The sequence below is a fragment of the Hippocampus bargibanti genome, linkage group LG04 (assembly GCF_051943395.1).
Source record: "Hippocampus bargibanti isolate YZ-2025 linkage group LG04, ASM5194339v1, whole genome shotgun sequence".
Taxonomy (NCBI): domain Eukaryota; kingdom Metazoa; phylum Chordata; class Actinopteri; order Syngnathiformes; family Syngnathidae; genus Hippocampus; species Hippocampus bargibanti.
The window spans coordinates 28654948-28670596 of NC_142737.1; positions in this window are offsets into that span (position 1 = coordinate 28654948).

The following is a 15649-nucleotide window of genomic DNA, read 5'->3' on the forward strand; positions in this document are numbered from 1 at the left end:
TTTTATAACAACCCCATTCAAAATTAATCAGCTTTTGGCAGAGTATATATATATATATATATATATATATATATATATATATATATATATATATATATATATATATATATATATATATATATATATATATATATATATATATATATATATATATATATATATATATATATATATATATATATATATATATATATATATATATATATATATATATATATATATATATATATATATACACACACACACACACACACACACACACACACACACACACACACACACACACACACACACATACATGCAAACATACATACATGCATAGAAGCACACGCAGGTGCTGGGACGCGCGCATGAACACACACGCGCGCACACACACACATACGCATAGAGGCTGAAAAGTTTCGCATCCAAATATCCTACGGAAATTTTCAATTGAATCATGGTGTATGTAGATAAAAAAGTATACTTGTTTTATATATAGTAGTATAGTATAGTAGTATATATATATATATATATATATATATATATATATATATATATAGTATGTTGATTGGTTGATTGTGGAAGAATGATAACCGTTTCTTGTGAAAATGTGCTTTTTTTTGCCTTTTGTATTTTATATATATGCAGAAAATTGATGAATGGAAAACATGAAATACAAACATTGTGATTCGCCCAGCCCTACCAGGTCTTTTGTTCAAATGGATGTTAATTTAATCTTTGGATTAACAAGTTAATTTGATAGAAATTCTAAAAGTGCTATCTGTCTTCTTATGATGAACAAATAATATTCAATATATATTCATTCATTCATTGTTCGGACCGCTTTGTCCTTACTAGGGTTGTAGAGGGTGCTGGAACCTATCCCAGCTGCCTTCAAGCATTAGGCAGGGGACACCCTGAAATGGTTGCCAGGCAATCACAGGGCACAGAGAAACAAATAACCATTCGCATCCACACTCACACCTCTGAACAATCAACCTGTCAAGCATTTTTTTTGAATGTGGGTGGAAACCGGAGGAAAAAACCCACACATGCCCAGGGAGAACAACTACACAGAGGAAAGCCGTTGCGAGATTTGAACTCATGACATCTGCACTGTGAAGTCGGCGTGTTAACCACTCGACTATCGGGCCACCCATTCAGTATACATCTACCAACTTCAATACTTCTATTAAGGCTGTGCGATATCGGCAAAATTAATATCTCAATATTTTTGGCAGATATCTCGCTAACGATACAATAATGATATTCCGGATAGTCCATCCATCCATTCCATTCCATCCATCTATCCATCCATCCATTTTCTGATCCGCTTGACCTTGTGTCGTGAGGTACCATGTTTTTCAAATGGCTGGGGGGGGGGCCAAAAGTACCCGGACAAAAGCAACACAGGCACGGGGAGAATACACAAACACCACACTAGAAAGCCAAAGCTGGAATCAAACCTTCCACCTCTGCACCGTGGGGGCTACGTGCTAACCAGTGGACCACCGGGACACCCTATTACAGTAAAGTCTCTTTATATCGATATTCAAGGGAGTCCGAAAAAATATCGATATAACCGGGATTATCGATATATCCGACCCTGTTTGCATGTAATTTTCTCCGTGCGTGCATAGAAATAGTATCGATATAACCGGGACTATCGATATATCCGATATCGATATAACGAGACTTTACTGTATTTAATTGAAAACTTTTTGTTGTTGTTGTTGTTTTCTTTTTCAAGAAAAGAAACAAATCCAACATAATGTCAAAGTGTAGGTATTTTTTTATTTAAAAAAATCTATAGAACTTACCAAAAGCCATTGACATTAACTTAGTCAGTATTGAACTGGAAAAAATCGAATTCACATTGTCATGCTATTGTGCAGTCAAGATAAACAACAGTTTTTACCCTATAACAGAAGTGTGCATGTGTTTACTACATTACATATTTTTCTCAGTACCATTTTCTCCATTAGCGACTGTGCTAAGGGTAAGCAATTCAGAATGTGTATGAATGTGTTGTGTGTCTAAAAAGAAAAAAAAGCTAACCACTCACCCACGCACATAACATTGGTTGTGCATGCATTGATGCATTACATAGCAATGTGATTTGTGGACTTGCAGAGATGTGAACAACAGCAGCCCTGGATCACGTTTTGAGATGTTACACGTTACATTTTAGGACTTCATTCATCGACAAAAAATGTTGGCAGTCAATGAAGACATGCGTTGCGACTAAAAGCGGACATTGCCTCATCTATTCATTCATTTGAATGGACTGGCGAGGTGCATCTTAACAAGCTTCTCTATTTTCATTCACTGATAAAATTGAAATTAAAATAATGGTCACGTAATGTTCGAAAGTTCTCTTTGGCTTGCTGTCCAGGCAGTAGCGGCCATGCGTGTCCATTACTAGCTCAGCATTGGTCCCTCCTCCCACTCGCTCTTTGCACCATACCATATTTATTCGAGTATAAAGTGCAAACATTTCTACCTAAAAAAATACCTCAAAATTTGGGTGCGCGTTATAAACGAGGTTTGGGAACAAAAAATCTCATATATATTTAAAGGACAATCGACACCATTTTTTGTTTCCTCACTGAAATCAGAAAAACTTTTTATAACATCTAAAATACCCAAAAATCGCAGGCTGATATTTTTAGTTAAATGCAAAACACCAATAATAATAATAATAATAATATAATAATACATTTAATTTAAAGCGCCTTTCAGAACACCCAAGGACAATTTACAAACAAAGCACACAACAATAAAACCAGTAAAATGATAAAAAATAAAATAGCAGATTGAACTAGACATTGAAAGCAATTTTAAACAGATGAGTTTTGAGGTGGTATTTGATAATAGGGAGGGAGTCAATATTACGGATGTTGGGCGGAAATGAATTCCAGAGTTTGGGAGCTGCGCGATTGAAAGCTCTGCATCCCATCGTGGCATGACATAAAGTGTCCAAAATTGACTTCAAAATGAAACCGGAAATGGCCAGTTTCAGAAGGTCCCGCCCCCTTGTTCGTGACGTCACGCCAAGACGTCTCGCCTCACTCAAGAATCAAAACAATAGCTTCAGATTCGGAAAAGATGCTTTCTTGTTACTCATCCAGTTATGAATATGATTCAAATAGTTCTGAAGAGGAAAGCATACAATACATGTTTGCAAATGATGGCGCCAAAAGATGCAAAGATGGCGCCAAAGCTCCGTTGGAAATGGGCTGATTTGTCTGCTGAGAATTTGTGTCAACGAATATCAAATAGTAGTCTTGGTGCAACACACATCGATTCACCATCGCATTATTTATTTGTTTTCCTTCTAATTTCGCCATCAGCACGGATCAACACGAAGTTTTCAGACGAAACAAAGTATCGCAAAATGCATTGTGCCGCTTTCTCGGTCAGAGGGCGTTCCAAATGATGTCACGTAGGGGATCGTCATCAACTCGAAAAAAAATACTTCCTGAATATTCAGCATGAGTCTTAAAACGTAAAATCTAGCCATATGCGGTGGAATCTTTGTAAAATATTTTCAGTAGAAGTCATTTGAAGTCATTTTACAAATTATGGACACAACTTGTCCGGAGGCATCGTTTGTCCTTTAATGCTTTATCCCTTCCAGGAGGGGGCAGCATTTCCATGGCTATTCTCGCCCTTCAGTTTTGATTCTCGGAAAGACCCGGATTACGCCAATTCCTTTTTTTTAATTCATGATTACCATTTCTTTAGCTACACTTCATTTCCTTTCCTCGCCTCGCCCACACTGAAACGTGAGTTACGCATTGAGTTAAGCAAGTGAAGAAGTTTACATTGTCAATAAATGATTTTTATCATGCATGCATGTGTTGTCACTTAAAATGCTTGGTCTGAGCCGAGAAAAAGTGAAACACAATTTTATACCGATTTTTTTATTGAAAATTAGGTGTGCACGTTATACACGTGTGCCCGTTATACTCGAATACGTATGGTAATTGTTATCTGTTGGTTTTAACTGGGCCGGCCCGGTAGTCAAGTGTATAGCACGCTGGCTTCACAGTGTAGAAGTCACCGGTTCGCGTCCGGCTTCCCAGTGTGGAGTTTGCATGTTCTCCCCGTGGGTTTTGTCCGGGTCCTCCGGTTTCTTCTCACATTCCAAAAACATTCATGGCAGGCAGATTGAACACTCCAAATTGTCTTTAAGAGTGACTGTTGTGTGCCCTGTGATTGGCTGGCAACTAATTCATGTTGTCCCCCGCCTTGTGCCCGCCGTGTGCCCGAAGACGGCATCTATATGTATGGAAGATGGATGGATGGATGGTTTTAACTGTCTGTTCATGCTAAACATGGAAGGATATCTATCTATCCATCCATCCATCCATCCATATACAGTGAGACCTCGGTTTACGAACCCCTTGGCTTACAGAGTATTTTTCGGGATACACACGGAGCTGCCACAATGAGTGATGTGTCGTTCGCGAACGAGCCCGTTCTTCTAACAACAAAATGGCAGCCGACTGCATTTATTTCTCTATTCCCCGCTACCAGTCTTCGGTTAAAGCCACGTGATTGGTCAAGAACCCAGCAGTGGGGGGGGGGGGGGGGTTAAACATCAGAGAGAGAGTGAGACAAAACACACACACACACGACAGGGAGATGACAGAGTTTTAAACCAAAAAACAAAAGTGTAAAATAAAAGAAAAAACTTAAAAAAGGTCAGAAAATGGATAGAAAAAGGGAGAGGACAGAGCTTGAAACAAAAAAGAAAAGGGGAAAAAACAAGTGAAATGGTGAGAAAATGGATAGAAAACAGTGAAATTTAGACTCATTTCAACTTTGAAAATTTAAAAGCAGAGTGTAGACTGGAAGGTTAAAATATCCCATCAATCAGGCTCCACAAATAACCCGCACAAGTCATCTGTACACTTGATGCAAAAAGCTATCAACCCAGCTATACAGATCACACTTGATAAAGAACTGGATACAATTATCACAGAGAAAGCAACAAACCATCACAAAGGTAAATAAAATGACTTTATTGTACAGTACAGTTTATTTCTTTAATCATAATACTATAGCACATTTATTATGCATAACATAAGGTATATTTTGTATAGTTTTTAAGGCTTAGAAAATTAGAAAGTAGAAAATTATGTTTTATGTGGACCTGTGAATGTCATGATCTGGTAGGCGACCAACGGAGGGTGCTGTCGGCCCCGCCTGCACCTGCACAGGTGCTGGTCGTCCCGATCAGATTGGCGACCAAAGGGTAGCGACGTCAGCCCTGCCGGCAGCCTCGCAGGTGCTGGTCGTTATAATCACCGACACTTAAAAGGACACCCGGCACGACCATCCGTTGTCGGTTCATTGTTTGCTGCTTGTTTGCTGCATGCATTGTGTATGTGTTTATTTAACCTTGGTGGACTTTTACTTTTGGTCTTCTTTTGCTACTTTGTATTTTTTCCATTCAGATGATTTTGATGTTTTACATTTTGTTCCTGCTGACCTTTATTTTAATACAATTTGTCAAACAACCTCCTGCTCCCTCCTGCCTGCTTTTTGGGATCCGCACCCGCCATCACCACCTTGCAAACCGTGACAGGGAACGCATTATTCTCATTTTAATGGTTTCCCATGGGAAATTAATTTTTGGGATACACACTTTTCGCCTTACACACTCTGTCTGGGAACCAATTAAATTCATAAGCCAAGGTCCCACTGTATGTAATAGAAACATTAACATTGAAAAATTCAAATTGAGAAAGTGAATGAAAACAACGTATGTATGTACTTTTTAATACTCAATCAGTGTGCAGGCTTAATTGTGACATCATTTTGAAACCAGTACAGTACATCGAAACACTTGAAAGCAGTACAGTACAGTCCACACTGTAAGGCACACTTAAAAGCATTCAATTTTCTCAAATGCCGGTTAGAATCCAAAACACCTTGTCAATATTCTGATTTCTTGAACATAGTATTTTAAATATTGTGTAAAAGTATTTGTTGTTGATGTTTTATCATCCTATTCATCATCAATACTGTCTGATTTAGTTCTTTTCACTGGCTGTCCGTTACCCCCAACATCTACTTCTTGCTTGTTATTTTGTTCATTGAAATTAAATAAAATCTGCTTCTTTTTTTGTCACTAGCAAAACACAAGTTGTCATTCTGGTCTGTATCATGTATGTGTGGTGTGCATGTATGGCAATCCGAAGTGGCGTGTGATCCCCTCTGTCTGCCATATGTGTATATATGCCTTTATGTGACCGATACGAAAGTAGTCGTCAGATAATGCATCTAATAATTCCGAAAAACAGATTGTGTTCCCCTCTTATATAGCACGTGCTTGAACTCGTCCCATGTGTACAGGCTGGCACACTGACACCCTCTGTCCCCAGTTGTAGTGGACAGAGCGGCTATGCTGGAGCCTATCCCAGCTGTCTTCGGGCAGTAGCCAGGGGATACCCTGAACTGGTTGCTATCCAATCGCAGGGTAGACAGAGACAAACAACCATCCACCTTCACAGTCACAACTAGAGACAATTTAGAGTGTTCATTCAGCCTGCCAAGGTCCTCTCAATGTGGGAGGAGGACGCCAGAGTCAGAGCCAAACACAGGCACACAGAACATGCAAACTCTACACAGTTGAAATACCAAAATTGCAAATTGTGCTCACTTTTAAAAATGTTGATATTGCATGCATTTTTTAACCAACCCCCCTTGTGAAATAAATGTAATTATATTTGAAGTAACAATTTTTACGTGTCGCTGATTCCAAAAGTCCTTCTTAATCAATTTGTCTCAAATATCCAATATGAGGTGATCGTACATTTATTTAGGTTTAAAGCCATAACAGCCCTCGAAAGGAAAACATAACTACCATGTGGCCTTCGACAAAAATGAGTTTGACACCCATAGTGTATATGAAACATTTGCATAACTGTAAAATGTCAACAAAGCCATATTTTAATGCCCAGTCAAAAACTAAAGTAAAAGATATCTTACTTTTCAAAAACCAGATTACAAAGAAGAAAGCTTTTCAAGACTCCACCCATGTAATTCCCCCACCTTCCAAATAACTCTTTTGCCAGGATCATTAGCATTTCAAACAATACCAAGTGATTCATCTCACAGCACGCTCCATGACAGATGGCGAGAGCAATTTAACAGCTCAATTTTGACTCATGCAGTCAAAGAGCTGTCAGAGAAAAAAAATGTGCTTTCGATGAGCTTTAGAGTCATCTGCACACTGACCAATGTCGTCACACCAAGCAATAACATTTTGAGATGAAGTGAAGAAGTAAAATTAACTCTTTGCCTCAAACATTTGTTCAGACAGATTACACTACTGTGCAACAGAACAAATACGATGCCAGGACATAGAACTAATGATTTACATTTCAGAATATTCATCGAAATTAACAAATTGCACAGATTATGAGAATGACAGAGCTACTTTGGTTTCATTCATGAATTCATTAATATTATACAGTATTATTGTTTCATTATTACAATTTATTTATATTATTATTATTTTAATTATAATGTAATTATATTTATGTTATTACAATATTATTCATCTAAAATTTGTTTCTGTTGATTATGTAGCGTATTCTTTTCCGAAAAAGATTTTTGCTCAAGCGTAATACAGTACCATACATTAAACAGATGTGATAGAAAATGTTAACGTTTTTGAAGTAATTTGACCTTTATAGTTAGCCCAATTTCAAATAGAAACACATACAACATATGCCAAAATTTAGTACGCGTGTATGACCTTTTGAACTCCTCTGAGTTACTCTTACATGCACAGCAAAATTAATTGATTGTGGAACTCTGAAATGACGAACGGAAAAGCAGCGTTAGGACAAGGGGACACGGAATGGGAATGAATGTCGTCTTCTTTCGTGGAGTTGTTACCAGGCAACACACATTTAGTCGGCGGTTGACAAAGCGATTGACCAAATATCCTTTCATTCCTATGAAATCTGAAAAAAGTTAAGGTACAATATTTAATGGATTATAAGTCAGTTGTTGACTTTTAATTCCTAAGATACGTTATTCATTAAAAACACGTGCTGTATGTTTTGATTGTGATTTGACTCAAAATACAATGGGCGGGTTAAGGTCAGTGAAAAATGATGCGGCAAGATTTACAAGGTTCATGAGTAATAGCTCAGATTTCATTTCCTGAAATTGTAGTCATCCACCATCCAATATTTTGTTGCTGTGTGAGCTGTGGTAGTCATGCGGGGGAGGTGGCAGCAAACTCTATGGGAACGGTGACCAGGGTCAGTGGGATGTTGCTCTTGAAGCAATAATGGCCTGCTCTGCTGACCTCCGTGTAACCCATGAAAGTATTTACGGCCTCTACTTGATCCATGAGCTATAGGCTGCATGAAGCTACTTTCTGAGGTCTCTGATCGATGCTTCCTGGAACAACACAGGGCTGAATTAGCTACTGAGGAGGTGCATGGGGAGGGAAGGAATGCCAGAATGTGCATTAGCCACATGATGAGAAGGTTTCTTCAGCCGTCATCTGTACAAACTTGAAGGTTTCGGACGTTTCGCCTCCTATCCAAGAGGAGTTCGCTGACGAAGCCTCTTGGATAGGAGGCGAAACGTCCGAAACCTTCAAATTTGTACAGATGACGGCTGAAGAAACCTTCTCATCGATGGACCACTCCTGTACGACTGAGAGCTTACACAGATGTATTCGCCACATGAAAATTTGTAAGGGGGAATTGGTACAGTAATCCTGGTAAAGTGCCACCTATGCTTTTATCAGGCCTGTGTGATATTCAACACGCCATAAACATCCTCAATTTGAGTTTGAATTTGGCAGGAAGGTGTGTTCACAGGCAGCTGCCAAAGACTGAACTTGGTAAATTAGAAATGGCTTCTCTGTAAAATTTCATGTACTGGAGGACGCAGTTGTCATATGACTGGAAAGCAGCAACTGAGAAGGTCCTGATTAAATTCGATTTGCTGCTCTGTGATCTCATGTCAATGAGTCAAAACACATGGTATCTCTGTTGTGAATGTGCTGATCTACCTGGGTGAAAAATGTCATGAAGATGCACCATATGTCTTCCTGCACCAAGTCCTTCCCTGGGAATTGGGTGATACATTCAGTCGGGGCACCACACTTATTTCACAGCCAACAGAAAAGACACACGGACTGCAAACAATGGCTCCTTGCAGGAATCTGCTAAACCCTTTTAGTTGTAATTACCGACTCTCACAAATGGTTACTGTTGTGTTGTGAGCTAACTGGAGTCTACGTTTGTTTTGGAAAGACTAATTTGTTTTGTAACAGAGTAGACAGTATGTCTGGACTTCAATGTATGAGTGGACAAAAGGACCCAAAAATGCATATTATGGTTCAACTTTGTTGTCACAATGTATAGCACAACATCTTTTAACAATATGGGTGCAACTTTTCATATTTTGTAATAATAACCGAAGAGATAAAATATACAGTAGCGATGAATCCATAAGACATCATGAAGCGTGTATACACCATGACAAATTGTGCGGATACTGTGTTGATACTATGTCACTGACCACTGACACCTGCTGCACTTTCCAAATCCCTGCAGGCAACCCACTTGACAGACTGTACTTCAGTGATTTGATGACGAAATGTATCCATTATCATTGATATTAATGGATTAATATTGTATTATTCATGATGTTTAAATAATGTGAACAGGGATTCTTGTGGGTTTTGTCTTCAAAAATCGTTATTTAGAAAAATATGTTGAATTTCAGTCTGTTGCGTTTCTTGCATCCTATTTCCCCTCCTGTGGAGAACACGCTCACGTGGCATTGCTTATGCTGACGTACGGTAGAGGAACTCCTTTGTGAGGTGGGAGAGGTTTGGAAAAATAGATATTCTCCTCTGCCAGGTATTGCTGGAACTCAGATGCAGCATCTGCTTTTGCACCTCTTCCCAGTCTCCCTACCAAATAATCCACATTTTGCCATAGGTCATCTAAAAAAACTAAACCTTCCAAAATTGGCATTTAGAACAGCTTCTGAAAAACAAACTGATAATGATGTAACATGCCAGATGTTGTTGCAGAGGTGCTTTTGTTGGTATATTATATTTCTGTATGGCAAAAGCGATATTTCACCTCTATTAAAATATGTGAATGCTAAACTCAGAGTTCCTTTGATATGTATTTAAATTAGAAAGTAACAAAATATGTCACAAATCGGTCTTGCATTTAAAAGTAAAAGAGGTCAATTGGCAGTGGGGCTGTCAGCTAGCTCTCACTAGCTCCCATGTCTCACACCACCACCATAACTGTCTTGGCAGCAATTAGCATCAATCAGTATCTTCCCGTCCAAGAAACGAGGCTCTCTGTTGCCAATGCCCTCTGTCTAGACAGCAGAGTACCGCCATGTTCGCTCCGCTCAGGCAGCCCAGGAGGTTCAATTGCAGTCGTCCTTTTGCCAGACGGCCATGTCGCGGTTACACTTGGTATGAATGTAATTCTCTCCTGGCATACTGTAGTTACAGCTAGGCGCAATTGGCCTGTTTGAGTGTCAATATCTGATGTGCAGCTACGGGACAAGCACCTTGGGAGGAAGTTGGCTAGGCAAAATTTTAAAGTTGGTTTAAAAAAAATGGAACATCAGAGTTCCAGTGTGGCCATTTAAAGCACATCATTTTCTGATCGACAGTGCGCTGCAGGTGCATTTGGAAAATAGTAAGTCAAGCCAACCCATTTAATTTTAAATGTAATGTATCATCACTTGTGAACAATTCATCTTATGAAAAGGGTCTCATTGTGTTCGTCTCTTGGTGGCTGATAAAGAATTCATTGCATGAGAGAAAAGTTATGTCACATGCTCTTTTCCTATTTCTCTCTTTAAAAAAAGTCAGATTCATATAATATTTTCAGTGGCTGAATAATAATAATTAATCAAATTTAATCAAAATTATAAAACATACATTTCACCGATCTCAAAGTTCTACAAAGTAAAATATATTTAAAAGAAATTAAGAAAGGGCCTCACAGAAGGCTTTTGCTGATGAAGAGTCATAAGACTCCCTTTGAAAATAGCATGTGGAGCCCTCAGGCACTCAGGGCGTGTTTTACAGTTTGGGAGCCATCAAGGAGAAGGACCTAATCTCCCATGGCGTGGCACTTGCTTTGTGGTCTTGGAGGTTGTTTGTGTCTGCAGGACAGGGTTTGTGAGTAGTGGGGTGTCTTTTGGGTGTCAGTTGGGTGTGCGGATTCTTTGAGGTATTTGCTGTTGTGTTACTCAATACAGTGGTGGGTGAGGAAGGAGACCTTGTCCTCGAGTCAGTCATTGCAAGAGTCAAGCCTAGAGAAGATATAAGACAAACTTTGAATTCTTCAGGGACAGTATATGAAAGAGTTTTGTAATACTATTGTAACGATAAAGTGTGGTTTTACAGAGGTGTTGAAAATTTGTGTCAAATGTAAGACGGGCATCCATTTAAAGGACAACCGACGGCTCCGGACAAATTGTGTCCATAATTTGTAAAATCACATCAAATGACTTCTACTGAGCGTATTTGACAAAGATTCCACGGCATATAGCTATATGTTACGTTTTAAGACTTGCGCTGAATATTCAGGAAGTCTTGTTTTTGAGTTCGTGACAATAACTACTGTGACGTCACTGACCGAGAAAGCGACACACAATGCATTTAACAGTACAGTACTTTTCTTTGTTTGGTCTGAAAACTTCGTGTTGATCCGTGCTGATGGCGAAATTAGAAAGAAAACACATAAATAACGCGATGGTGAATCGTTTTGTGTTGCACCAAGACTACTATTTGACAAGAGCTGACACAAATTCCCAGCAGACAAATCAGCCCATTTCCAACAGAGCTTGAGCGCCATCTTGTGCATTTTCTGGGATGCTACATTTCAGTCCAGATGCCTCAAAATGACACGGAATTACTTCTTTAATCGATCGCAAACATTTATGCTTTTCTCTTCAGAACTATTTGAATCATATTCATAACTGGACGAGTAACAAGAAAGCATTTTCTCCGAATCTGAAGCCTTTGATTCTCAAGCAAGGCAAGACGTCTTGGCGTGACGTCACGAACAAGGGGGCCGGACCTTCTGAAACTGGCCATTTCCGGTTTAATTTTGAAGTAGTTTTTGGACATTTTAACTCATTTTTATTACTGTTTTTCATTTGACTAAAAATATCAGCCTGTGTGTTTTGAGTATTTTAGATGCTATAAAACGTTTTTCTGATGTCAGTTGGGGAAAAAAGGTGTCGGTTGTCCTTTAAAGTTCTAGGTCAGCGACAGATGTGGATTCGGAGAGAGAATGTAATATTGGTGTTAACAAAAGAGCGAATCTGGGGTTCATGGAATTCTCAATAGTATAGGTTGTGATTTGGAACTGTCTAATTGGAGGAAGTTAAGCTTCATCTACACATCTGTCTCCAACAGGCAAGTGGACAGTTTACATGCTGACAGTTGGGTAAAAAAAGTGTAGGGTTGCCTTTCTGTGGAGCTGTATGTCATCAACATAACAATGACAGGAAACTAAATCTCTAATTATGAGGTTGCCCAAGGCCCTTGGTCGGCAACCCGTGGCTCTAGAGCCGCATGCGGCTCTTTAGCGCCGCTCTAGTGGCTCCCTGGAGCTTTTTCAAAAATGTTTGAAAATGGAAAAAGATGGAGGAGAGAAATATATTTTTTTGTTTTAATATGGTTTCAGTCGGAGGACAAACATGACACAAACATTTTTAACGTTTTCCAATGCTATCAAAATGGATAGAATATTACATTTTAACATTTCTGTCAACAAAGATGTACATCATATCACGGCAACGCGTCACAACGAGCGATATTATTCATCCAGTTTTTGTGAAAAACTAATGATTTTAACGGTAAAAGACAACATTAACCTATTAATAATTTATTTAAGATTTATTTCTTTCATAAGTGTCGACAGTATAAGCGGGGTAATCCCCGACGAGGTGTCCATTGTCAGAAATTAATGACTTCGTGGGAGCAACTGTGAACTTCCGCATCGTCCATTAAATGTGGCATTATCCCCTACATGTTTGCCATAAGATGCATTTGGTTCAACCACCGTTAACCCCAAAAAGAAAAGAAGAATGGCCGTAAATGGTCGGGTTGAACGACGGGATGTTACATAATTTTTGCGCATGCGGGGATCAGATCGGGTTTCCCGGTACATATCGGCTAGCGACAAGATGGCTGTTGTAAACAAACCGGTGGCAGTGTGATGGGCCATGGATCCCAAAGGTAAAAAGACAAAAATTGACTGAGATGAACAGTGGATTCAACATTTCTTGGACCGAATCATTTGCATTCATTGCCAATACGGAAGGATTGCCTGAATGTTTGCATATATCGCACCCACCTTGCAGATGAAACTTTTTAGTCTTGCATCAAGATTAGTTACATTTTACATGCCAGATGTTGAGAAGCTGACCAGTGATGTCCAAAAACAGAAGTCACATGAAACGGGTAAGAACACAATCCTGTCATCGGCCCATATTTAGTAACAAAGTGGCTATTTTTATAAAGTGATATCTGATCTTTGGGAGTACGGATGCTCCCCACCTTACGAACAAGATACGTCCTGAGCGGTCATTCGAAATGTGAATTTTGTTTCCTCCTTTTATTTCCTCGCCACCTACATACTCTACACCTCATTACATTACATCGATCGCGATCTACCGGTCGATCGCGGAGGTAGTACTGGTGGATTTGTCAGCCTATCAAACGTCCCGTCACTTGATTGACATACAGGACAACCATTCAGATGACAACTGAATTTTTACCTTTAGGTCGCTGTGCATGCGTTAACAACGGCGCTAAACGCAACAACATTTACAAGCTAGTCAGCGAATTCCCTCAGATTTTAAGCCCTTGCTAAAACATATGGTGATCAAAATGAGTGAGAAACCTGGATCAAGTAAGGCGGCAAAACATATTACTTTCATACGGAATGGGAAAATGTGGAGCGGCATTTTCGGACTGTTCATGGAAAATACGACATTGACTTCCCGCCGAAAATCCAGCTGAGAAAGAGAAAGGTGGACGAACTAAAATCCCAGTTGTCCGGAGAGCAGTCATTTTTCACTCAACACACTTCAAAAGCGCCACCGAAGCATCGTTCCGGATGAGTCACGCTCCAAGACGTAGAGATGGTAAAAGAAGCATTCGTTGAAGCAGCTGACTCCTTGTTCAGAGACTTTAAAAATAAGGCAGAGATATTATGTTCAATCAAAGCTCTGCAGCTGTCAAGACATACAGTTACACGGCACTTTGAAGCAATTGGCTGAGGATTTAACCCAGCAAATGTGGAAAGACATCGGAGATTGTGAGTGTTCTCACTGCTGAAGTCCAGGGCTCATGGACAGTTCTGTAACTTACTCACACAGGAAAAGTACCGCAACATGAGGAAATGTGCTACCTCCTTGACTGCATTATTCGGCTCCACTTATTTATGTGGTCAGCCTTTTCCTACATGAAGATCATTAAGTCCAAATAACGTTCCGCCATGAATGATGAACATTTTTAAATGTGCTTGAGGCTGGCTGTCAGCAGCTACTGTACGGACTATGCATCCCTGGCTGATTCAATTCAGTGCAAGTCATCAAAGTAAACTCAGGTAATTACAAAAAATGTTAATAGTTATTTATTATGTTATGTATATGTAGTTATTATGTGTGTTGTGCAATATTGGCTTATTCAGTTATTCAAGTTACATCAACATACATTGTACATACAAAGAATCCTTAAAACATTTGAAAATAATTATGTTTTGCATTTTTGTCGTGGGTAGATCATTTTGACTTGGTTGTTTTTATAAGTAGCTCGTATGCTGAAAAAGTGTGAGCACCCCTGCTCTACACAGCCAATCGTAAACAAGCTAAGCTCCTCCTTCTCAGAGCGTCAACTGGTAAGAGAGATTTCCTCCCCGCCCACATACTCCATGCAGCCAATCGTAAGCGAGCTCGGCGGATCCGGGCTCGAACTCATTGGAAACATTTCAGCATAGCTGGGTGCTGATTGGTCAGCCTTGGTGTCTGTCGCGTAAATATCCAGCCCTTGAAACTTCCATTGTGTCTGTGTGAATGTGTGTGAAGCACAGTAGCAGTAGCAAGCGAGCTCTGCCGGAAGAAGGCATGAAATACAAAATCTAATTTACAGCATATCTGCCCAAACATTTTTCGACATACTAATACCCGCAAAAATGTTTGTATGTACCGTTTTGTTGTAACTTGAATGTTCGTAAACTGGGGAGTGTCTGTATATATTTGTAATGACACCTAGGGATATCATTGTGTTTTGTTGTTCAGGTCCGGTTGCGTGTCCAAAGAGAAGAGGACGCTGCTTGTTTTACCGTTGCACTGACTTGCTTGGGATTTGCAGACATCAAACTCGAACTTTATTAATTTGATTTCATATACTTTAGCTTTTCAGGAGGCTGATGTTTTATTTTCATAAATACAGGTTGCTTTTTATCACACAGAAAAGGGGCACGTTATGCACGTTACATGTTGTTTTTTCGAATCCTCAAAAACAACTTCAAAAATCCAATTTCTTTAATTGCATTTCTTTAATTTCATCAAAGCGATGGAACATAATTCATTAATATTGTCATGAAGTTAAACTTGAGGCGGCATC